General features: G+C 43.0%; 1 protein-coding gene across 2 annotated transcripts in view; it reads left to right on the top strand.

Moving 5' to 3' along the window:
* The window catches only part of ssbp4 (single stranded DNA binding protein 4), an 86,623-nt gene that overhangs the window by 34,079 nt on the left and 25,701 nt on the right, over nucleotides 1-26,843 (top strand). The gene's annotated exons all lie outside the window — the stretch shown is intronic.

Genomic DNA, 26,843 nt, shown 5'->3' with positions numbered 1-26,843 from the left:
CCACCAATTCATTACACCAATGTTAATGAAAGTGAAGCATAAATTGTGTTTCTGCCCTGGATTTTTTTGATCAAAAAAGTAATGGGTTTACCATTGCCCCATGCTTTAGTTGCTGTGCTTTGGCCTCTTAGTTTTCTTTTCTTTCTTTGCAAACCTCTGAAACAGTTACCCTGAAAAAACATGTTGGTGAAGTGTTTTACTAACCTCATTTTCAGCGACACTTATCACTTTCCTTGCTCCTTCTTTCTTCTGTACGCCCTCATTATCTAACTCCTGCTTCTCATTTAAATCGTTCTCAAGGCTCTTACTTTGCATTGGGTTATTCTTTACTATTCAACCCTTTTTTCTTTTCTACTCGAGAGGAAAGCAGCTTACTCTAACTGTTTTAACAGCGAACGTAAAAAGGACCTTTTGGACCACTTCTTACTGTAGCTAGATTGATTCTAGGACATAATTTGGTCATATTCAAGTTTATATTTTATCTGATGTTTGTACAACATGCTTTAATGATCAAAAACCTCTTTATTTGTCTCATACTGCCTGTGCTGCGGTTTTTCACCCTCTGTCTGAAACCAGAGCCCATTCTGCTGTGATTGGTTAGCTGGCCCGCTCTGTTGTGATTGGTCAACCTCTTAGAGATGTCCCGCCCATGAGCTGATCACTTACTATGTGTTGGATTCTAGCCAATAATAATATATGTTGTTGAAGAGACATCGGCATATTAACAGGAAGTTGGACATAACAACTGATTTTTGTAAAGAAATCACAGAGAATATTTCAGCCTCCCCAGACAAATGCGTCATACTTATATCTGTTCAGACAATAGACTTAAAAATACAAGTGTTTATATTCAGGAGTGTGTGTGTGTGTTCATGTGCGTAAGTCTTTTCCCCTGACTGAGCTGCACTGCCAGCCTTAGGGTCAGCGGGGGGTCAGGGGCTGCCCTTGTTGCAGTTCAGGGTTAATTCTTCTGAGAGGGTGAGTAAATAAAAAAATCCCACACCATTTACTTCGTAAAAAGTAAAATGTTTGAACTTTGTCTGAACCAACCTCGCCTCTGATGTAAGCCTTCAGATCAGTTATTTATATCTCACATCATGATTAAGTTCAGTGAATAAATAGGGCAGCACATCTGTTTAGTTTTTGACTGAATCTTTGGGCTTGTTAAGTGTGAATATTTGTCCGCTTCCATGGAAATAAAAACAAAGTCAATCACACACAGTCTTTGTGCAACATGCTGTACAGTTGTTATTCCTCTTATGCGTCCCTCTTTCGCCATCTGATTTGTTTTTATCACACCAGATCTTTTCTGTTAAAAGTGACATTTTAAATAGAGAGATCCACAACAAAGCTCTGCACTCTGATAAGGTCACTGAAGGAGTGTGTGCCACCAGCTGAGGCTCTGCAAGTGTGTGTGAGAATAGAGAGAGGGGTTTCATCTGAACAGTTAGCTTAGCTCAGTTTGGCTGGATGGACCTTGGATACCTGCTGGAGTGTCGTCCTCTGTGAGAAAAGCGTCTGTCCTCTGTTCTGCTGGACGCTGTAATCTCTTCAGTGCATAGCCAGATTACTGTCTGCTGCATATTGTCTTGTGTTGGGCTGCAGGAGAGATGGCAGGAGGAGAGGAGGGAGGGATGGAGGAGGAGAACGAGGCTCTGCTCTGATCTGCTGCTACATGAGCAAGATTACCTTTTTATTAATGTATCCATCTGGACGCTTGCTATATTTGGTTGTTTGTCCAGTCTGTTTGTTTGTGTTTAAGGACATACTGTATAAATCTCTCAGTCGAGATAAATCAAAGCTGAGATAAGACATGCGGTATTTCTCAAGAGCTGTCGACCAATGACTGAATCACAATGCAACATGATTATGATTAGATTGTATTAAAATATGTGTAGAATTCCCTTTGTGACTAATACCACAGATTCCTTGCACTATTTACCCAGAACATTAAATTATTATTTTTTTAATAGAATAATTTTCAGTAGAGAAAAATGAAGAAATATGAGCATTCATTGTGCACCCCCTCCACGCGTCTTCCTCTCCATCTCTTTCTGTCTCCTGTGCTCTCCGTGCAGAAATGATTTCCATTCCTGCTGAATTAATGAGGTTCTGCTGAACTGAGAAAAGGCAAGGGGAGTGTGTACACACACACACACACACACACACACACACACACACACGCAGGCAGTGACACACATACACAGTCATACACACACATTCTCACAGGCACACATCTATAGCCATATTTAAGTCCGTATTCACACTCGCACTGTGGTTCACTGAAGCGTGGCCAGTTCTCTGCCTTCTCAAAGCACAAACAGTATTTTGTTTTAAAGTAAAATTGGGGGAATGTGGCTGGAGATAAAGAATTGGACAACAATCACAAACAAAGCTGAATCTGCCCAACAACAATCTACATGGCTCTGAGATCTGAGATCTGCTGCAGAGTCCAGGTTGAGGTCAGAGAGTGATCAAGTGTTTCCTGTCTTTCACCTCTGGATCAGTCTCCCATAAAGTATTCAATCTGACACTGCTACTGCTTTTAAACCCTGCGCTAAGATATATTTTTACACTTTGCATGCTTTTTTTGTCTTTTTGACTGAAAACCACAGATTTTAACTTTATCTATCTCCTTTTTTTACACACACACACACACACACACATACATATATATGTATATATACACACACACACAAACACACAATCTCATGAGTCGGGCTCCATGGCTGGTCCCTGTCACCATGGTAACACACTACTGTGTGTATTAACACTAGTGATTTGAGACTATTGAAGGTAGTTTAACAGCCCCAACTACACACACACACACACACACACACACACACACACACACACACACACACACACACACACACACACACACACACACACACACACACTTCAGTGCAGGTTTCCCCCTGTCTCTCCGCATCAGTCTCTCTCTGCTGGACTGAAGTCAATCTGTAGCATCAACCCGCACTTTGCTCATTTTCATTAACTAATGATCACAACACTCTGGTGATCAGCCAAACTGAAACAAAGCCCTCTCTCCGGTTAAAGGCCACAATTATGTGACGGGTGGCCAAAGTCTTGTGCATGCATTGTAAACACAAACAGTAGAAACACTTGCGAAAGAGCGCGCCGTCAAAAGGATGTAATTGCGATGCAAGCGGCTGTTGTGATGTGCCAGCTTGTGCTCCACTTGAAAAGCTCCATCAAGGATTGGCTGAACAAAGGGGAGCAGAAAAGTACCGGCTGATTCTGCACAGGTTCTCCCTCGATGAGCTGATTTTCTTCCCAGAAAGCACGACTAATATATGGAGATTTCAGGTGTGCAGGGAATACGGCTGTACGACTATAGGAAAAAATGACTAATTACAAGTATTTCGACTGATGATGCAATTGAGATATGATTCACAATATTGGAGGCATTGCTCATTTATTAAAGGGACCTTATTTTGCTTTTGGGGGGTTTTCCCTGTCCTGTAGTAGGTTTTTCTGCATATAAATGATCTATCTTCCCAAAGTGCCTTCCAGAGGGAGTTTCTCTCCCACACATTTGCCCCCCCCCTGCCTGAAACTCCTCTAATGGACTCTTTTGTTTACTTCCTTAACATAGTGACATCACTCCCCTCCACTTCTATTGGTTAGCACTACAAATCATTGTGCATGATAAGCTGATGGTCAAGGCGTCTCTACGCGGTTGACCAATCACAGCAGAGCCGGCCTTGCTAACCAATCAGAGCAGACTGGGCTCTGCTTTCAGACAGAGGGTGAAAAGAGATGCTGCAGCACAGGCAGTATGAGAAAAATAAAGAGCTTTCTGAACATTAAAGCATGGAGACATGATGAAGTAGGGGAACAGATTACAAATATGAAATAAGCATTATATCTCCTCTGTAAAAGATATTTACTTTATTCAAAATGGTATTTCATCACACATTTAGCCTCAAACAAACAATATTACTAATTATACATAATATCTGTCCCTGCAAATTGTATATTGCACTAATTCATGTTGCTTTTTTAATACAATTTTGATCAATTGTGCAGTCCTAGCAGGGAAGCTTCATGGGGAGTGTGAGAAGCATGCACACACACACACACTGCCAACACTTCTGGCCACATGTGGTGCTTGAGAGAGTCTTAAGCTAACACTGACTGTATGCAAACGGAGCTTTCTTTCTTTATTCACAGCTTCTTTTCTTTAGTTTTTTTTTGTCTTTCTTGCTTGCTTTCTTCATTAAATGCACATGATCATGCACATTCAGCCGCGCACAAGAAAAATGCAACCTCTCTCCTTCTCGGCGCTCTCTGCTGTCTCAGTGCTTTTCTTTCCCATTTATCATCACTGAAGCAAAGGAACCGATTCCAATTTCATGTGTTTTCATTCCTCTCCTCTATTTGCTTATTTCTTCATCCCCCTGTCTCTATTTTGATCTCAGGCAACCAGTCAGCAGTCAATAACCTGTTAAATAGCATTGATCGCCACCATTTAGTTTCCTGGCTGGCTACTTAGGTTGTAAAGCTGATCAATGGCTCTGAATGGGAACCACCTAGATAGCGGATTGACTGCTGCGACGCGCTCTGCAATCATATCATTTGTCTTCATTTGCTGTTCAATTATTTGTTGTAATGGCTGCTGTCAGAAACAGCCCCATGCTGGCCCACAGTGGCACACAGAGCCCTAAAACTGTAGAGTGCACACTGTGCCGACTCGCTCTACACATCTTGACTCTGAACCCCCCCACTACTCACACCGCTGCTGTATGAGCAGAGGAAAGACATTATATAGTAAGCAGCATGAGAGGCGCAGTATCACATGTTGAAATGGGTATAGGAGTTCCTGTGTGTGTGTGTGCGTGTGTGTGTGTGTGTGTGGGGGGGGGGGGGGGGAATTAAGAGTGTGTGTGACTTGTGAGTGCATGCAGATGGTGCTCATGTTTGGATGTGTGGATGAAGTCTGACCCAGACTGGACTTCCTCTGCCCAAGAGCCCCTTCCTGAAATCATCAATCACCTCTTGTAGGGCACGGCTGCGTTTGTCCACGGGTGTGTGTGTTTGTGGGAATGACTCTTTTGCTTGCTTTAAGTGTCAAGTTAGGTTGAAAAATATATTAGAATATTGATTATCGGCACTTACATTTGGAAATGTATCAGTGTATATTTGAATATTCAGATCAGATGACACAAGCAAAAAAAGTGATGTAAAATGTAGCATTTCTTCACATATTTGATCATTTTTAGGGATATTGATGCATATTTTGTCAACTTTCATGGTGCAAAAAGATCCTTTTTAAAAGTGAACTTGGTCAGCATCCTTTTTTGGCACAGTGATTGGATGAATTTAAAAACATTTAGGTGATAATGATGTGCTTTTCTTAAGAAATCAGTGTATTTTTTTGGTATTTTAGGGAGTTGTAAGTGGGTCAAATGTAAGAAATAATAACACCAACCCATTTGAAGTTATCTCCAGATAGTTTGTCAATGATAAACCAGATATTAGCAAAATAATTATAATCATTGACCTAATATCACGTCTAATTTCAGCATAGAGTCACCCCCTGCAGATGTGTGCAGAGGGACAAGGCCCAATCAGTCTATTTTATGTTTCGGGGGTGCTCTGAAAATGGGGAAACCCCACTCCATTTAGATTTACTCAGGCACCAACTTTCCTCTCTTCCTACTGTAACTCCCTCTTTAAATCTCTCTGACTCTTTTCTTCTCCCCCTTCTACCTCCCCTGGTTTTATTGGAGAAGGAGTGTCCCCCTCCCCCTGCTTGTTTGAAGTGGCCCGCTCATATATCACAGCTTTTCCTCGCAGGATATCCTCCCTCTTCCTGCCTCTCCCCTCTCTTTCTCCCTCATCCCCTCCCTCTCTCATCACCCCGCTTTATGTCAGATTCGGTGGGGGGGGGGGGGGAGACCTGTTAACTCTATTTCTTTTCCACACTTTAACACTTTTCCCATATACCCAGCGGACATGCTCCCACACACACACACACTGATGATAAAGTTGGATGTCTGCAGTGTAGATCTGCTGGAGGAGCGCAGCCTCACATGACTCAGAGTTTACATGAAAGTTGAATTCCTAGTTAAATTAGACAACAACATTGATATAGACAGCTGCTGATACTCAACCACCTTTTATTTACTGATTTATTTTTGGACTTGAGACTTCATTTGGATTAGCAGAGCTTTGTTTTGACATTTTTTCCGCACTTAACTTTGAATTTAGCCTTATGCATACAGTACATTCAGACGAGGCCTTGAGATTCAGTGCATTCACTCGCAGTTAGACTGTAACCGGAGGGTGGCAATTCTCTGATTATTGAAACTGTCATGTACACAAATGGACTTGTTTATCTTATTTGCATTAAGGTCATGATTGCAATATAACCTGATTAAAAGGGCTGAGATGCTCATCAATGTTTCAAATTACACGTGGCATGCGCTTAGTCTGCTTTCTGTTTGCAGCTATGATTCTGCACAATGTTTACAGTTTAATCCAATTAGAGGCGGATTGAAAAATGAGCATCACGGTCTGCAGTTGTTGAAACTTGCCACAGTGATTTGGCCTTTAATGAGAATTAACATCTCAAATAACAGATTTTTTATGATAGTGCTCCTTGAAGTCAATGGCGCACAAAGTCTAGAGGGCTTGTTTGTGACAATAGGCAAAGTTACAAAATTATCTTGTGAGCATTTAGCAGCTGAAGAGCAGGATATTCCCCTTAGCGTGTGGTGGAGACCAAAAACAGAGCAAAAAGGGGAAGTGACTGTATGACTGTGACTGTAAAACTAGTAGGAAATACTTTGTAAACATGTTTTTTAAAAGGCAGAAATCTGTTTATTTGTGGGTGAATTAGCCATGCTAGCATACCTGCATGTTCTACTTTTGCATGACCAGACGACAATCATTTAAATTTAACGGGGGACGGTTTTATCTGCAACGTTTACTCAAACATTGCTCATTCATTCACTCATTTTGCCCGTCATGTTTGATCACTTCGACGCTGCGATGACGGGAATGATTCGGTGCTGTTGAGGGGAACCGCTATTTCCTACGAATTTCACACAAAACAAATTTCATCATTACAAGAAAACGAGGGCGTACTTAGATATAGTTTCCTGTTTTGTTTCATGTTATGAGCCGCCAGGATTACCCCTCTGTCCTTCATCGCTGCGTCTCTAACACAGTTTATTTGACTCTTATTCGTCCTTAATATCCTTTCTCTATGAGATTCATTATTCACTTCCTCCTTTTCATACTCCTTTAATTGAGCCTTGCACTGACTCTTTCTCTGGCTTTCTCTACTTTTTTTCTACTCCTTGTTTTTCTCTCTCCATGCCCTTGTTGTCATTTAGCTACTTCCGCCAGCTCTGCCCTCCCCCTCCATCCTCCTCTCTTTCCTCTCTCCCCACTCTCTCTGTCTCTCTCCCTTATTATATTGTGCATTTTTCCCCCATATCTCTCTTCATCCTCCTCCACCTAACTCATTTCTCTTCCTCTCCATCCCTTCCTCTACCTCTCTTTTTCCCTCCCTCTCTCCTCGACTGAGGACAAGGAGGTGAAAGCCAAGCGGATTACAGTGGCAGTTTAATCTGGCTGACCCACCAAGGGATTGCTCTCTACTTTGCTGTGAGGCTGCAGGGCTGGAGGGCAGCGGGGCTGGGTGGGTGGGTGTGGCGATGGGAGGGGGAGGCAGGGGAAAGGAAAGGGAAGGGAAGGAGACCAGGTTGTAGAGGGGGTTGGGGTTCGGTCGGAGCAAAAAAAAAAAGGAGGGAAGGGTAGGAGAGGAGGAAGAGGGAGGAGGATGGGAGCGGTTGAATTTGGAGATATTTTCCTGTTTGTCTCGCTCTGTGCAGAAATGCTCTCCAGGACTGTTTGTATGCACATACACAGGAACGTGTGTGTGTGTGTGTGTGTGTGTGTGTGTGTGGGTGTGACTGTGTGATGCCAGAGGTGGGGGAAGGGCTTTGGTTGTTATTAAGAGATGGAATATTAATGCTACTTTGCCTCTAATTTCTTTCCATCTGTCATCAAGTTGTCCTCTGTGTGCGTCTGTCTTAGTCTATGAATAGATTTTCCTCAGATTTTAACAGACAATTAGTCAGTTATGTGTTTCAAAGACAAAATACAAAAAACGTCCTTGGTTTGATTTTCCTCTTTCTTTATTCTGGAAACATCAAAATCCCGTTTTACTCCATCTTGTCAAAGTCATTCAAACTCACGCAGCTTTCATCCACAGTTAGCGCTCAGACTGAGGCCTCAGTTCAACGAGCAGAGCACCAGACTCTTCTTTGTCAGCTGCGGGTCAATTGTGTTGTGTTTTTATTGCTATTTTTAATCTCTTGAATTTTGAACATGAAGCGCGAGGATAATGGTGCGATTAACAGTAGGGGAGCACAAGAGGGGTTTGGATTTGGTGTCATTCGACTAGTAAAAACATGTCAATGCTGGTCCCCGTGTTAATATATTTACAAAGATTTGGCAAATGGCTTGTTATCACTGGATTGGTTATCAGACTTTCCAAACTGTTGGTAGTCAAGTGAAGGAAGTAGAAAGGTAAATGCACTTCAAAACATATTGGGATTACAATAAATCCTTATTTTTGATTGGTGGTCAATTTATTCATCCTTTTTGGAGATTTATTACTGTAAATAAATGTATGGATTAACCCATTTTAGTTTGCTGTTTAATTGAAAAATGGATGGGTATTTGAGTTGTGTCTCACAGGTTACACGCGCAACCTCCACTAATCAGGGGCTACAGCAATAGCCTGAGAGTCAAAACCCGGGGCTAATATAGTCCGCTAATCGCTTGCTGGTGTTTTTAAAAACCTTAATTGCTGAGAGCGTATGGTAATAATTTAAGGTGACTATGATAAGCATGTCAACATTTTTATCAGCTCTTCACTCATCTTGTTTTTTGGGCAGCTGGGCAGTAAAACAGTTAAATGTTTAGAGAGACATTAGTGAGTAAACCAAACGGAAACTTGAGAAAAATGGGGGTTTTAACAACGTTAATTGGCACTATTGTAATTTATTTCATGATTGTTTTTTCTAGTGAGATGACAGTTGTGCTGGTAAAGTAAATAAGACAGTATGGCCCTCAGGGTTTCTCTTTCTTTATTGTAATAAAAGCTAATATTCTTGCAGCTCTTTGTTGATCTAAGTTGAATTGTAATGTTGCACTTCAAATGTTTGGCCTTGAAGACACAGGATGTTAAAAGTGGTTAAAACACAGGTTAGCCATTGTGTGCCTTTAACCTGTGCATGAAGTGGTAGCAGGGTAGAAAAGTCCACCAAAAAAGAAAGTGGGACGGCAGCCTTGAGCTCGAATAACGAGAGCTAGTCAGAGGATGTTGTGCAGTTTTAATATCCTAAATGCCTGGCTGTACAGTGCTGAACGCAGAGCGGGAGTCTGAGGCAGGCTGTGTCTGCGGCTCTGTTTGCCTCATATCAGCCTTCCTTTCATCAGTCCTCCCCCGCTGTGCCGTTTCGAAGGAGGGGTCCAGTCGGCGAGTCGGATTAGCTTCCAACTGGTGCTTGTCCAGATTCTGATTCTGAAGGGGGGCTTAAACCAACCTCAGAAAAGACGAAAGGAACAGTAGGGAGGGAGGAGAAGGAAAAACGGCTCCTGAGGGGGCGACGCTCCTCTTCACTTGTTTACCTTGCAATTAATGTGCCAGATTGTCCTGTGAAAAGGGAGAAAAAGTCAAGTGTGTGGACCACATAGAGCAAAAGTCCACTGATACAGATACAAGAAGAAGAAGAAGAAGAAGAAGAAGAAGAATCCCTTTATTAGTTCCTCAGCGGGGGAAATTTACAGTTACAGCATACTCTCAAGTGGCATAGCAGGTAAAAAAAAACATGCAATAATAAAGAGCAAGCTAACCTCTGAAGTTTACGGAACAAAAGCACACATAAGTCATAATGGAATAAAAATAAAGACAAATTAGTACACATCCATCACTTAAAATGAGGAACAGCATTTTAAAGAACTGAGTGACATAAGTAACATATTAGGTGTTGAGTAACATTAGAAACAGGAGCTGAGGGGGTTCATTGTACGCTGCCTAAACACCTGCTCTGTTGGAACAGTTGACACGCACGCACTCACTCACTCACTCACTCACTCACTCACTCACTCACTCACTCACTCACTCACTCACTCACTCACTCACTGTACAGCATTAAAATGTAAGAAAGCAAACCCCCATACTGCTATTGTTATGGTCAGGGCACAGACGATGGCATCGACCAATCAGCAACAGATGCCCCCTGGAGATAAATGATCTGGACTGTGTGTGGGTGGGTGTTATGAGGCAGACCGGTTAACACTGGCCCCCCAAACTGCTGTCATCGTCGCGCTGCCCCGCAACATGTCTGCCTTGGGACTTTATTTTAGGCCACACCAGGTGCAAGTGTTTTGGGCCGGTTACATGATCTTGGATGAATGTGTGTGTGTGTGTGTGTGTGTGTGTGTGTGTGTGTGTGTGTGTGTGTGTGTGTGTGTGTGTGTGTGTGTGTGTGTGTGTGTGTGTGTGTGTGTGTGTGTGTGTGTGTGTGTGTGTGTGTGTGTGTGTGTGTGTGTGTGGGGGGGGGGCATAAAAAGAGCTGTGATTGTGTGCGGGGTCAGGCCCATGTGTGTCTGCGCGCTGGAGTCCAGGAAAGGTCAGAGATTGGGTGGAGGTGCCAGGAATAGGGGTGTGAGATGCCTGGGTGTCTACAGGGCCATGTGAGACACACACACACACACACACACACACACACACACACACACACACACACACACACACACACACACACACACAAAAACAAAAATACACACTCAAATTCAAAGGAGATTTATTGGCATGATCATATCAAACACATAGCATTGCCAAAGCGTGTTGTACAAGGGGTTACGACAACCAACAAAGTACATATAATAAAAGAACACTTAACATACATGTTAGTCCATACATGTGGCAAAACAGGAAAACGTTAAACATCCATGCCAACAACAATAACATATAATGAAACAAAGGAAGTGCAGTGTGTTATATTTGAAGTGGAGGTCTGTGCAGAAATGTGCAACATATTCAGAGAGGTGAACCTAAATAATTAGAAAATAAGTTGCAAGAGAAGGTTGAAAATATAACGAGGATAAAAAGAAAATGTAAAAAACACTACTACAAAATACACAATAAAACTAAACAATTTTAACACTGAATATATGACAAACTGCAGCGTGTTGTTCAAAGCGGAGCGCTGTGCAGAGAGACATGCATGCACAGCCTTTACACTGGAAGACGCAGCAGAACAAAAGCTGGTCAAAGTGGGGCAGTTTTTCCTCTCCCTCCCTCTGCAATCTCCTCCCTCCCTCCAATCTATCCCCAGAACTGTTTTCTTCCTCCCTCCTCTTCCTCCTCCCCTCCCCCTTATAATTTCCTCCTCTCCTTTCCTCTCCTTCTCTCTCCTCTCTCCTCTCACGTAAACACGATGCTGCTTTTCTGGATCTGGGATGCCTGAGGGACAGAGCACAGACAGGAGCCCCGTCACCATGACAACAGCTTCTCTGAGCTGCCTGACACCCAGACGCCATTGGCTGAGGGCTGATGGGGGAGGGGGAAGAGAGAGAGAGAGAGAGAGAGAGAGAGAGAGAGAGAGTTAAGCAAGGGGTAGAAAGAAAAGGGAGTGTAAAGAGGTGGTGTTTTAGAGAAAATGAGATAACGGAGGCAAACGACCCCATTTCTCCTCTAGGTCTGTTTCTGGTTATGTGCAGGTTTAACATAAAGAAGGGTGAAGAAGAGGGGAGGCAGGAGGCTGGTGTGTGTAAGCATGTGTGCAAATTATCCTCTCAGGGTCGAATAATCACGGTCCAGGTTTGTGTGTAAATGTGTGTGTCTATGTATGTTTGTCACCGTCCTATCTCACACTCTTTTGATCCAAAATTACGGAACAAGCTCCACGTTGATATCAGGACAGCTTCCCCATCTTCTGAGCAGACTGAAAACCCACCTGTTACGACGGCACCTTGGCCAATACATTTTGGCTTTCAAATAAATCCTCACTTTTGTAAGCTCGGAAGGCTTATGTTCATTTGAAATCCATGCTGTAGCACCAAAGGTTTGGCTTATTCAATGCTAATTTACTTGCAGGATTCTTGCAGTTTTTAGGGTTGTATCTTCATGGTTTATTTCAGTTTTTGCAAGTCACTTTGGTTAAAAGTGTAAGCTAAATCAAATGTAATATTAGTGTTTTACGATCACATTAAAATGGCTGGTAAATGAAGGCTGTCAAAGAGTCAACTCCTTCCCTTCAGAATGTGCTGAGATCTACTTGTAATTCTGGTTTTACATTTGAGAATCAAGAATCAATTCTACTATCTAAAAGTTGCACATATGCAAGCTGTATGATTTTACATGGGGAGCGATGGGGGAGAGATAAAAGGTTTTTATGTAAGTGCCAATAAACCCACATTTTGTCTAAGTCTGTTCTACCCGACAATACAGCATACTTTTAGCACACAGATAAACCTAAAGCTAGCTTCAAAAGAAATGGTTTGACATTTAGTTTTGAAAAAAATAAATTGATTCAATGTGACATGCTGGAGACACAGACACAGTAGGAGAGAAAGGGAAGTAAAAACGTGTTAATTATGTGTTGGTAGATTTCAATTTGTTCATTTGAAGAACTAAGTGTTAGTTTTTGTGGATCACAGGAGCAATTGATGAAGGCGACTGAACTATTTGGACTAATGTCACAGCCAGGAAACTCTCCCAGCGTCTCTTAAAATCCACACAGAGCTAAGAGTCTGCAGATATCACTGACGTCACTCACCCAGTTTGACTTTCTGGTTTCAATGAAATAGCCTGATGGTTTGTTGGAGTGAAAACCTATATATTGACAACTTATGAAACAGAGTGAGGGTTCCATTCCGTTTCAGTTTTTTTTTCTTACCTAAAAAAACGACAATCATGTAAAATACAGAATAAAGATAAAATGTTTTCCTTCAGTTGCGTCAGGACTCTTAAGCTAACACTTGTAAGTGAAAACCAATATTAGTACTGATGAATAATGAAACCACTTCCTGTTTCTCTTGCTCTAATCTGGATGCACATGGGGTTTTTTACTCCCCGCTGATGGTGAAAGCTTCAGAGTTTCAGAATCCTCGGTTCCGAGTGAGAGCGAGCGGGCCGCTGATGTGGCTGAAATATTTTCCAGTGTTTGCATTACTGTACCTGCAGAAAAAGCTGTGAAGTGCAATGCACTGTGTTTATGTGTAGCTTGGCAGCCTGCCGGCACTGCTCGGAGGGGGAAACAGCAAATGAAAAGTGTGTGTGTCTGTGTGTTTGCGTGTGTTAGCAAAGAGAGAGAGGCAATGTTGCGTGTGTGTGTGTGTGTGTGTGTGTGTGTGTGTGTGTGTGTGTGTGTGTGTGTGTGTGTGTGTGTGTGTGTGTGTGTGTGTGTGTGTGTGTGTGTGTGTGTGTGTGTGTGTGTGTGTGTGTTTAGCTCCATGTGCACTGGTCCTTCCTGCCGTTCTGTGATCACTGGCATATTTAGACTAATCATTGAAGAGGGGGGCCATGTGTCTCCATGAATATGATCATGGGTGCTGCATGCTGTGTGTGTGTGTGTGTGTGTGTGTGTGTGTGTGTGTGTGTGTGTGTGTGTGTGTGTGTGTGTGTGTGTGTGTGTGTGTGTGTGTGTGTGTGTGTGTGTGTGTGTGTGTGTGTGTGTGTGTGTGTGTGTGTGTGTGTGTGTGTGTGTGTGTGTGTGTGTTTCCAAGCTCACACTGGGGGCAGAAATGTCTCAGGCTGCTTGCTTGCACACGTGTTGGTGTATCCATTTGCAGGAGTTTTACTCTCTCTCTCTCTCTCTCTCTCTCCTTCATAAACACACACACACACACACACACACACACACACACACACACACACACACACACACACACACACACACACACACACACACACACACACACACACATATGCTTAGAAAGAGAGAGAGATGAATTGAATAGAAGAGGGGGAGCGAGAGGAGGAGGCATTTAAATCAGAACCAGAAGTTGAGACAGAGTGACGGAGTAGAGGCTCAGATAGGGGGGTCGTGTGTGGGTGTGTGTGTGTTTCCGGAGTGTGTGTAAGTGTGTGTTGCAGCGCTGCACAGCCCAGACTGGTCTGTCTGCTGGGGGTGTGGAGGTGAAGAGGTGGAGAAAGAAGGGAGTCTGACTTGGATGAGGCGGGGGCCGAGAGGGATGTGTGTGTGTGTGTGTGTGAGAGAGAGAGAGAGAGAAAAAAAACCCCTCTTCCTGCAAACAGGAGTGAACTGTAAGCATGTTTTACCTCCACTATTAATTCAAGAAACCTGGACCAAACCAAAAAAGAGGCATCATCATTTCTTCTTTATTTCACTCTCTTCTTTCGCTGTATCTTCATCTCTGTTGCTTCTCTTCTATACGCTCTGTTTCCCTCCTTCTTGTTCGCTTCTCTCTCTTTCTGTCTTTCCCAGCCTTTATCTTTATGTCTCAGTCTGTGTGTGTGTGTGTGTGTGTGTGTGTGTGTGTGTGTGTGTGTGTGTGTGTGTGTGTGTGTGTGTGTGTGTGTGTGTGTGTGTGTGTGTGTGTGTGTGTGTGTGTGTGTGTGTGTGTGTGTGTGTGTCGTCCCCTCTCTGGTTCTCTCTGTGCGTGCTAGGCAGGCGGAGACTTTGCTGGGGATATTTCTGTCAGCCTCTATTTATTTATTGATGGCGATGCTGGTGAGAGTTCGCCTGCCAACATGCGTGCTTGTGTTAAGAGAAAGTGAGGTGCTCTCCCGAAATCTTTCCCTCCTCTCCGAGTCTCCTCCAGAGTAAATATTTGTCAACCTCTGTCCCAATGACCCAGGAAGTGTCAGATCCTTTGACCTCTGAAAAGCGGGATAGGAACTCGCTGCCGGCACTCCGTCTTGTCTCGTGCGGAGGTTGAAAGGCTTGTTGTGACTGAAATGGAAGTTTAAATCATCCCTGAAAGAGATCCTCCCCGACGCCGCTGTCTCTGACAACAAGCTACGGCAAGCTGTGAGCCACGCTGCCTGGCAACCAAAATACTTCCTAGAGGCAAGAATGCAAATAGAGCACATTAGAGTCAGATCTCATTGTGTGTTAGGCCCCGTTGAACTCTGGGAGCTTGTCGACTGGTGGTGGTGAGGTCAGCAGGGCACTCTGAGGCTGTTTATCTCCCAGTTTGTCTTCCTGGGAGAGACTGGGTGGAAGGGAAGTGGAATACAGGGAAGTAGGTGATGGTGAAGGTGATAACACATTGTTAACAACACAAATCTGTGTTGAAATCAGCAGGACAGATAGTTAAGTTAGCTTTTAGCAGCCAGTATCAGTGGTGCTATTGACTTGCAGTGAAGGTGCGTTCAGGCTCTATTCTGTAAGAATCTGTAATGGGCGAAGGTAAATAACTTAATCATGATGTGTTTAAAGGTAATGTTGTCGAAATTTTGAAACTTCATGAGTTTAACGGTGACGAGATGTATTCACAGCGGCATAAACAAGAGAGTGATATGTTACATTTCCAATCAAAAAACAGTATTAAAACGTAATAAGGGGGTGTATTTTATTAAAGGGGAGTTTTAGGTCTGTCTTTTAGTTTTTTATCATATTGGCATCGACAATTGTGGACTTTCAATGGTATTTTTATCGATTACTATATTTATGGTACAGAGACATACCATCGCTTCCAAAGTAATCTATCCTTTATTTGGTTTGATAAAAATAACATAACATTTGAAAATGTGCCTATTGTTTTTAGACTTTACATAAAGTATTTGCAAGTTAAACCAGGAAGCTAATTTGAATCAACTGAACAAACTGTAGGGCTGTAAATGCTTGATTTTCTTTCCAATTACTTTGCCTTGCTTCTCGTGTTTTGGACTCTGCTTCAAATGGCTGTAGCTGCTTAGCTGTCTGATTTTCTCCTGCTCATAATTACAGGTTTTCCCACAGTGGAGCAAGGCCACAACACAGAAAATAAATCCGACACTAACTATGAAACCAGATAAAATCACTTTTATGAAACAAAACATGAACCTGGAGAACAGCGGTGTTATTTCGAACCGAAAAAAATAGAAATCGGATAAAACATTGGTGGCGTACGACCTCTCTTACACTATTTCCTGGGGGAAACCCCGGAGTGGGAGGTTGACGTAAATGTTTGCTGATATTTATGGTTTGTATGACGTGACGTGAACATGGCTTACACTTGACTACAGAGTGAACTAAAGTGCTCAAAGGTGAAATAAAGGAACAGCCGTAACAGTCAGCTCTTTTCTCCCCTTGCTCTCTCTCCCTGTGTAACTGAAAGCAAACCCCTCCTCCTCCCACTTTATCCCATTTTCTCCTTATCAGTTCCCCACAACGGTGCCAGCACTCCCTTTCTCTGACACCTCCTCCCTATTTGGCCACTCTGTCTTTTGTTTTTTATTCCTTTTATTCATTCTTTTCTCATTCTTCTTAACACCCTTCTCTCTTTTCTTTCTGACTTTCTGCCTCCATGTTCCCCTCTTTCCTCAACGTGCCCCAGGCCCCTCAGCGAGTCCCACAGACCGTCCATTGTCTTGGGAATGTGGTTTTGCTGTCTCCACTCACCTCCTCCTCCTACTTCTTCTCCTCCTCCTCCTCCTCCTCCTCCTCCTCCTCCTCCTCCTCCTCCTCCTCCTCCTGTCTGGCAGGGCACAGGGTAAGGTAGTGTTTGGCTCCTGGGTGCTTAAGGCCACTGAGTTTAAAGAGTCGACTAACACCAGGACCTGGTCCAGGACAGCTGATCAGGACTAACATTTGGTGTTATTCCTGGGGGAAATCTGAGCAGCCCTTAGAGAAGATGGATGATATCTGTCCGTGTGGAGATTGCAAACACCTTTGTACACTGGGTTGTTTAATTAAGCGGTTAAAGAGCTTTATTCATAATTAGGTGACTAGAAATGTTTGCATTTATTTAAAAGGGGCCCTATTCTGCTCATTTTGAGGTTCATATTTGTATTTTGTGCCTCTACTGTGACATTTTTACGTGCTTTAATGTTCAAAAAGTGTTTTTTTCTCATGCTGCCTCTTTTCACCCTCTATCTGAAACCAGAGCCCAGTCTGCTCTGAATGGTTATTTTCTATTTACATTTAAAATATCAAAGGGCTCAATTGTGTCCCAGCATCTAGATGTCCTCATTGAAGGTCACTCGGTTAACTGACTTGCTGACTAACAACATACGCATTCGTATGACGCCCGAGAAGTATCACAGTGTGACACATCAGAAACCCAATAACTGCAAGTGTAAAAGCTAGATGTGGATTTCTAGATTCATCAAAATATTTGAATCTGATGGTGTCGTTCGTGAGGTGGAAGTGGCCTCTGGGATACAAAATTGTGTGTGTGTGTGTGTGCGTGCGTCTCTTACACCCAACCCCCCAATGTCTGGCACTCAGGAGGACTGCTCCTATGGGAATGCTTCTTCCTGCCTTGTCTGACACACACACTCAAACTCATACACACACACACACACACACACACACTCCAAAATAGAAATGGGTCGATTGGATCAGACTGGCATGAGATGGTTTTAAATGTCTGGTCTGTTTCTCTTGGTTGCTAAACACACACACACACACACACACACACACACACACACACACACACACACACACACACACACACACACACACACACACACACACACACACACACACACACACACACACACACAGAGTCTGAATGTCAAATGTGCGGGATCTATTGTTAAAGTGAAGCGGAATAACATTATCCTGGGACTCTTCTCTTTTCCTTTAATATTACTCTTATGCTGTCTCCCTAACGGAGTGTTTACTCAGCTCATTTTCACTATTACCACATTATTCAGGATAATATATGGTAATGCTATTACTGTTTCACGCTAAAGACGTCTGACTTTAAAGGTCCTCCGTGTTGCTTTAGGCGTTATGGAATGTGTACCGCCCGACTGGCTGCGCTCGTATACCACCACTTCCCTCTCCTTTTCATCTCGCACCTTCTCCGCTCAGCAGAAATAAAATCCAGTTGTGTGAGCATAACATGAGAAAAGGAGAGCGGGAGTAAGACGTAGAAGTGAGCGGGAGAATATGAAAGAATGCCAAAGAATAAGGAGGAGGTAGATATAGCTAACAAGGTTGCCAGAGACTCTTTTCATTTTTAATAGTCCCGTAGGAGGTTTGGCTGATAAAGTGTAATATTATATTATTAAATCTTGGCAAAGTTTGAGCTGCAACCGATTCCAACAGTAGCAAGTGCGAAAGGGAGTCTGTAGGTTAGATAAGCTGCAGCAAAAATTAATGGACGGCATCTTTCAGCCCTGTAATGGTGCATGTTTTGGGATTTTTTAGGGATCTTCAAGCATATGGTTCTTTAGATGGCCCTATTATGCTCATTTTCAGGTTCATATTTGTGGTCAGGTTTATAACGGAGCCTTTTTTACATGAATTAATGTTCAAAAAGCTCTTTATTTTTCTCATACTGCCTGTGCTGCAGCACCTCTTTTCACCCTCTGTCTGAAACCAGAGCCCAGTCCGCTCTGATTGGTTAGCTGACCGGCTCTGTTGTAATTGGTCAACAGTTTAGAGATGTCCCGTCCCCTCAGCCTATCATTTCAGTACATTATTAATGAAAAAAGATAATGAATAGTATACAGTTTTGATTATCCCTTCCTCTGTTCGATATCATTGTTGTGATTTAACCAACAGCTTGTTGCACTTTCAAACAACTATGAGTAGAGTCTTTTGTTGTGACAAACTGGCAATAAAACCCAACATACATGAAGTACAAGCATTGCGATTGCATGGTCAGCGCCTTGGTATTTCTCTGTTCTTGCATTTAATTTTCTTGTTCGTTGCACTGCAGAGCCTGGGACTTAATTTATTCATTGCCATTAACTACGCTGTAGCTACTGTGCATATGACAATAACACCTTTGAATCCGTAGCAGGCGTTCAGACCTATTTCTGTCCGTCTGTTTAGAATGAAATCTAGCAAATGTATATGTAGTGTTTAATAATTACAACACTCATATATCATTATTAGTTATTTGCAATACAGTTTGTAGGATGTAGGAACATGAATGGATTTCTACACCTACAGCAAATAAATATGTGCCGATATGTAAATGTCACTTGGTATTGCTGCGCTGAATGTCATTTTGTGTGGTACATACATACGCAATTATACTGACGTGCTCAAGTGCTTGTGTGTGTGTGTGTGTGTGTGTGTGTGTGTGTGTGTGTGTGTGTGTGTGTGTGTGTTTTCCACTGTAGGATCCTCTCATGCTGTTATGTATCAACACAACATTTCATGAGTATTTTCGGTGATGAATTGTTTATGATTTACATACCTTTTGTGGTGCCAGCTATCCCTCAACTTTTCCCAGAATTCTGTTCTGCAAACCTCAAGAAAGCAGCTGTGAACCTGTTGATCTTCCGCTGTGGTTTTCTTTCACATGTAGGTGTAAAGACTGACAATGAAAGTGGTGATGTCGGTTGAGGTTTTGTCGCTGAATATAGTATGCATCTTGTCTTGTTGGCAACACGAAATATGTCTTTTGGCTGCATTGCATTCTGGTCTACAGAGCCTGATGTAGATGTTATCTGTGCTTTTAAAGGAGCCCTATTATGCTCCTTTTTGGGTTTCATAGTTGTATTTTGAGAGACGTTGAAATGCGTTGAAGTTCATAAAGGTCTTTAGTTTGCTCAAACTGCCTGTGCCGCACGTCTTCTTGAGGAATCTTTGGGACTTTAGCCTTTGCAGACCATTTACATGCACAAAAAAAACGTATCTAACACACTACAGGGAAGGGCCTCTTTAAAAAAGGATTTCACTTGCTGTTTGATTTTGAGCTACAGACACAAGAACCTGCCACTCTCTGCAGATGTTTTGCACATACATATTTATTAACATTTGTCCCAGGAGACAAAACAATGAAGTAGACCAAGAGCTTCATCTCACATCATCACACACAGCTTTTTAACAGTGTGTAAAGTGCCTGCCATCACCTGTAAAGTGAGTGACCTTTGAGAGGATGATCTACCTGCTCCTGATCTGCAGCCCTCTGACCTGCAGAGCTGAGCGAGACTGAAGCCCAGCTGGAGAGGAAACACACTCGTCTTCTAGACTAGCGTGACACCAGGCAGTTATTCTAGGGACAGGAGATAGAGCATGATAAAATCATTTACCCTAACTCTCTTCTTCCTCTCTTTACCGCCTGCACACCTTTGATACTTCAGCTGTATTTTTCACATTAGGTTTGGTCTCCAAGCTCCAACTGAGCATTCTGTTATTCCCTAATTAGCAGCATTAATAATCTTCAATTAGGCATATAGCTTTGAGTGCATGCGGAAGTCTGCCTCTTTCATTCAAGTGTGTGTATGTGCCTCTCTCTGTGTGTGTGTGCGGACGAGCGTCATTGTGACACCATGTCCTCTGGTCCTCTGGTGGCTTTCCACCCAACACCAACTGCCTAATGAGGGAGTGAAAGGCCACGGGCAGTGGAGGCGGGGGCTGCATATCAGTGTGTGTATACGTGCGCTTGTGTGTGTGTGTGTGATTGTGTGTGTGTAATTAAAGAGCAGTGCCAGCAGGGGGGACCTGTGTTAGAAAGGGTCACCAGAGCAAGCAGCAGGCCATCACCAACCTTTGGTCACTAACTAACGACACCGTCAATAAAGGCTTCTGGGGGGGTGTGTGTGTGTGTGTGCGTGTGTGTGTGTGTGTGTGTTGTGTGTGTGTGTGTTTCAGGAGGCCAGCTAATAAATAACATTACATCAATCGGTGTTTCACTCTGTTTCAGCATCTTGTGTCACTTTTTTTTTAGTTTATCCTTTGGCTCCGAGAGTTACGACGTGTCTGAAGTGTGAAATCTTTATGAAAAAATACCCCATCTCTCAGATTTATATAGCTTTATTGTACTGCAGTCTAAAATCCAAAGATGTGTACAATTTTTAACTCTATGTAGAAGAAGCAATCAGAAAATGTGTTGTACTGTTTCTTGATAAAACAACCCCATTGAATATCGATTATAGAATAAGTTACGGACTACTTTTTTAAGCTTTACACCACACTAACATTGTGATGTATATAACAAAGACGTGTGAATACCAATTTAGGTTTATTTAAACTTGTTTTAGTTGGACTGTGATCTTGCGATTGAAGACAACGTTTGAGTGATAATGTAACTGTTTGCTTTCATCTTTTTTCTTTAAATATGATTGGTAATCTTGGATGTTCGTCCCGTGCATTTTACTTCCACAACATGACATCAACTAGACATAATGACCAAAACTGTGACAATAAGTTGTAAAAAGACAGATTGGTCCTTGTAAAATAAGTTATTAAGTGTATTTTGTGGCACATGGAAGGTGGAATCAGACTTTGATCAGACTTTTGGGTATTTTCTGTTTTGTTTGCTTGTTTTTATGTATATATTTCGGGTTTGTTTGGTCTGTCTTGTGGTATGGATCCCTCCCTCATAACATCAATATCCGGTTTACAGGAGGCAGGAGTGTGTGTGTTCCTGCATATGATTTTCTTTCATCCTCGGTGTCACTGTGTATACATGTGTGTTTTTATGCCATCTGCACTTCAGAGTGTGTGTGTTTCCCTGTCAGGTAGTAAGTGTGACTCGAAGTAGGTTGATTGGTTAGCCTCAGAGGCAGCAGCGGGAGTTAAGGCAGGTGCTCCGGGGCAGCAAGGGGGAGAGTCGGGCGCCGTCCCCCATGCAGCGCCTCCCCTCTGGGCTTCCAGCTCCGAGCGCTGCCGGGGAACCTGGGAGGAAGCTCCAGGCTCCCGAGGCCCTGATGCTGGGGCCGAGATGCTATGAGACAGAGGCGCAGGGGGGAGGAGGGTTATGTGTGTGTGTTTATGTTTGTGTGTGTTCTGCTGGGGGATCCCAAGCAGATTTGTTTACCGGTAATTAATTCACCTGATTGACATAACAGCTGCCGGAGCTGTTGGAAGGCAGCGGCTCATGTGTGTGTTTGTGTGTGTGTCTAAATTATACAGTATGCTCTGATGCATTAATCGCTGTGTGTATGTGTGTGTGTGAGTGTTTGGATACATACCTGTTGTGTGTGTGTGAGGGCATTTCCATGTTACATGACTGGGAGTCCAGAGAGAACAGCCCGTCAGCTCTCCGTCTTCCAACGATTAGCCCCGTCTTTCAGCCCTACTTACACACTCCTGCCTCCTCGCTAATCTTTATAGAGTTGACTTCAGTGACAGAGTTATTGGAGCACTTGAAGCTGAGGGAAGAGGAGGAGAAGCAGGGCTGTGACAGGAGGACAAATGAGGGAGTCGGGCAGGAGAGGGTGATGGCGATGACAGTTCGGAGCAGTTAGGAGGGGAATTGCTGGTTTAGTTACGGAGATTACGGAGATGAAATCAGCTGTTTGTGTGCAAATCGGTCTGCAAGGCCACAGAAACTTCATGTGTGGACACAGAATTGAGATATAATTCACTAAATGTACACGTCCCTGTTTATTGGTCTTTTTTAACTGGTATTTCTTCCTAACTTAGCCTCTTTCTTCGCAGCCCTTTTCACATCAAGGACAAGTTCTTTACATCAACAGCGCCAACCAGCAGCGTTCACATTTTCGGTGTAACAGACAGAGAATGTAGCCGGTACAACCAGAAGAATGAAGTAGGCACAAAGAGCCATTGTGAGAATAAAGTGTGTGTGAAAACTTTGTGTTCAGATCCACAGGTTGCCAGTATGGACACTTCTTTATGTTTGGGGCTCTGTGTCTGTGTGTGTCTGTGTGTCTGTGTGTCTGTGTCTGTGTCTGTGTCTGTGTCTGTGTGTGTGTGGAGATATATAAAGTGTGTGCGAAGACTGTACAGTCAGTCCAGGCGAGTCAAGCTGAGCACTTGCGATCTGAAAGAAACAGACACACACATATTCTGCCTCACACACACTAACAGGTCGGTATCAGTGTTGTTGTGGCCAGCAGGTAGCAGTGTGTTGGCCTGCTTGTCTGGACCCAGATAAGAGCAGATCCATTACCCCCTGCAAGCCGAGGTCTGATCGGCGGACAGATAGAGCCGCTCACTCACTGTCTGTGGGCCGTCCAGCCTCCGCCGAGCAGCGAGAGAGGAGCACAACCAGGAGCAGGGCAGAGCAGACCCCTTCTGTTAGAAGAAATGATCAAAACCATGCCCGTTTATTACTACAGGATTAGGTTAATCAGAAGCTAAACGCTAATTGGTGCACTTTTAACACCCTCGGCTTGAATGGTGAGATTCCCCTTTTTCAGATATAAGAAAAAGAGAGTGTAGTTTCAATTTTGGCCAAGCACAAGACTTTTAAAAACCCAATCATAGGTGATTTCTATAACCCAATATCACACATTTGTCTCGGGGGGCTTTACGGCATCCTTGGTCCATGAAACCTTTCCATACCATCCATCCTTTTAGTTTATTTTTTTATGTTTATTATATTGAAAAGGCTGGAATTGTTAAAATAGCAGTCTCTTTTTAAGATATTTATATGGTTTTTGCTCTAATGCATTAGCTAGCAATTGAGCTGAAGGTACAATTCAATCAGTGATCAAATATTAAATGAATAACCAACTATTCTGATGATCAATTATCCATTTTATAGTCAATTTTTGAAAAAACATTCTTTGATTAAATCCCAGAGTTCCCTCCAGAGGGAGTTTCTCTCCCTCACACTTAATTGATCGAGAAGCTCTTTTTCCAACATGAAGAAGAAGGTGTGGAGGGCTGCAGAATTAAGAGAAAAGATAGTGAACAAGCAGCATCATTAGATAAACAGGAGGCTGAATGAAGACGGCTCTCCGTTAGAAATGAATGAAGATAATGTCATGAAATGCAGCTCTGATTTTTAGTAGACGGTTTTTATGGAGGTGGAAAGAGAGAGGGCCACAGAGGTGTGTGTGTGTGTGTGTGTGTGTGAGGCGTTAACACCGTGCGCAAATTGTGTATCAGGTTTGTTTGTGTGCAGAGAGAGAGAGGGAGATACTGGGCAGCTATCAAAAGCCACAGGCTGCTTTAAACTCCATCTCTGTTTCTCTCCTTTTCTTTTCTCATGTTTTCCTTCTCTTCTCTCTCTCTCTCTCTCTCTCGCTCTCTCTCTCTCTCTCTCTTCTTTCTCTCTCTCTCTGTGCTCCCTGGCCATGCTGATGATTGACGGCCTGAGGGTTTTAATGGGCACTGGAGAGCAGGAGCTGAGGTCGGGGTTGTCATGGCAACTAGGAGAAGGGGCCTTTTGCTGCTGCTTCACCTGAGTACTGTGGAGCCTCATTGGCTGGTTGAGGAAGGCAGCCACACACACACACACACACACACACACACACACACACACACACACACACACACACACACACACACACACACAACTCGCCACACATGCCAGCACCACTTCCATTCCCTCTTCCTCCTCCTGAAATGCCCTGCTGATCATCCCGTCTTCTCTTCCGTTTCTTTTCGTTCTTTTTTTTACATTAACATCCTCCTTTCTTATTTCGCTGTGCAGATAATACTCTGCGAGCCACAGCTGGTTAACTGATTGTAGTATTCAGTGTTTAAGGATATTGTTTTTGCTGTCCCATTGTTCGATATCGGCTCATAATTACATGCTTTAAAGGGCCCAGTGGAGCTCAATCTCATTTCACACTTGTTTGTTCGGTAATGTCTCATGGAGAGGTGTTCGGGTCGACATTTGGAAATGTTGGTGACACCGGACAGACCTGTTGAATGGTAGTTGACGGTTTTGTCTTTTAAATAAACCCTGTTTGCAAGGAATACAAACACACGCCAGGATCATTTTGACTTGACCCGAAACGTTCTTGACCCTAACAGGGAGAAAACACCCCCTAACAATCAGCATCTATTGAGGAAGCAGAGCTCATTGTTCCTTCAGAATTCACAGCGCTCATCTTGATTCAAAATACATCGCGTTTATATTTACCAGCGATCAGAGCTGATGATGGGTTTCTAAACAGACCTGAGACAAGCAACATAACAACGGGATGTTGGGTCTCAGTTACTAACTGACTGGACTTGTGAAAACTTCTACTTGGAGGTCTCTTTCTTAGATATTTATTTGGGACTTTTGCCCTAATTCGATCATTAGCACTAGAGGTGCAAAGATTATTTGATTAATGGTTTCAATTAATGTTCAATTAATTGAACAGCAGGATACAAGGACCCTCCAAAGTTTGAAAAAGTAAAAGGGCAGTAAGATAAGTATTCCTTTCGAACTAGTTGGGTAATTCAGATTTAGACAAATGTAATGTTTATTTTGCACTTCATGTCTTTAAAGTTGAATTAGCATGAATCATTTTGTAATGCTGGGGGCAATGCTAGTAGCAAGTTAGCTGTACTCTCCTTTACTTCCTGTTAGATACTCTTGACTTCTTAATGCTTGTCTGCTGTTGAGACTGAAAGGAAGTTTAACACAACTACACACACACACACACACACACACACACACACACACACACACACACACACACACACACACACACACACACACACACACACACACACTTACAGTTCTTCACTTTCCGACCTCTCATCACTCTTCGTCTCTTCTTCTCCCTCTCTTTCTGATAGTGGAAATGTCCATCTCCACACTTTGTAAGTCTCTTATGATTCATTCAGAGTCCCACAGATTCACACCCTTTTACCAGTGCAGTGTGTGTGAGCATGTGTGTGTGTGTGTGTGTCCTGCCTCGTGGCCCCAGGGCCTGTTAGTTAGTGTATGGGCCGTGCAGGTCAGCCGAGGGATGGAGGGATTGTTTGCTCTGGAAGTGAGTGAAGCTCTAGTTACAGTGGGGGGAGGGTTGTGGGGAGAGCAGTGTGTGTGTGAATATATGTGTGTGTTGGTAGATTGAATTGAGATTATTGTTGTTTCGATAGCTAACAGATTTTGTGGAGAAAAAGAATATTAGAGCTATTTAAGCTCTGGTTCTTTCACTGCGCTAACTGTCCTGCAACCTTGACTTTTGATTAATGCGAGTACTTTTCTTATCTGTCAGCTCCAGGTAACTAAAACTATTTAAAAAAAGGTTAAGAAAAGTCTGATCATAGGTCTTCAAGTTGTAAAGACATGATTCAAACTGCAGTTTATAGTGTTTTAACCTTTTGAGAAGTGAGACATTGCCAAATATAAATACAGGTTGCTTTAAATGTTGAGCATACATCCAAAATCACTGCTTCTCCTATAAAGACAGTGTCAGTGTGGAAGGAGCGCTGTTTGTAGCTTCATATTCTTCCACCCTGTTGGATCCTCCTCAGGCTCCACATCCTGACTCTAAATGGGTAACTTTTTTGTTTCCTTGTCTCATCGCGTCGGCCATGTGTGAATGTCGAGCTCTGACAAAGCAGTCATGACCAAACAGTGCCTGTCAGCATCACCGCCTCAGATGAAAACCAGAGCAGTGAGCTGTCTTCTCCCTGATGTTGAAAATCATTATAATTGAGAGCAAAGATGAAGGAAATATTGCCAGGAATACATTTTGGAGGCCATAGTCAAACTGGGGCTGCATACAGGAATAAAGGCTGCTTTGTATGAATCAAGATCATGGCACTGATTTACATATTAATGTTATTCATCAATATCAAGGTGGACCTAAACACGGCTAGGAATTTAACAAAATCCCCCAAAGCGTGAGGCTTGTCTGAGTAATAAACCTCAATACTTTTACGTCATGCGTCTGCAAAAGTGATTATAAAAAGAATGGTGGGTTTGCACTTGGAAAGGAGTTTAACCTCTTTATTCATATTGGGTTGGTGTAGTAGGACATGCCTTTCCTACTAAAGATTAAGGTAATTATCAGT

The sequence above is a fragment of the Eleginops maclovinus genome, chromosome 9 (genome assembly GCF_036324505.1).
Source record: "Eleginops maclovinus isolate JMC-PN-2008 ecotype Puerto Natales chromosome 9, JC_Emac_rtc_rv5, whole genome shotgun sequence".
Taxonomy (NCBI): domain Eukaryota; kingdom Metazoa; phylum Chordata; class Actinopteri; order Perciformes; family Eleginopidae; genus Eleginops; species Eleginops maclovinus.
This window is presented reverse-complemented; position numbering and strand designations above follow the sequence as displayed.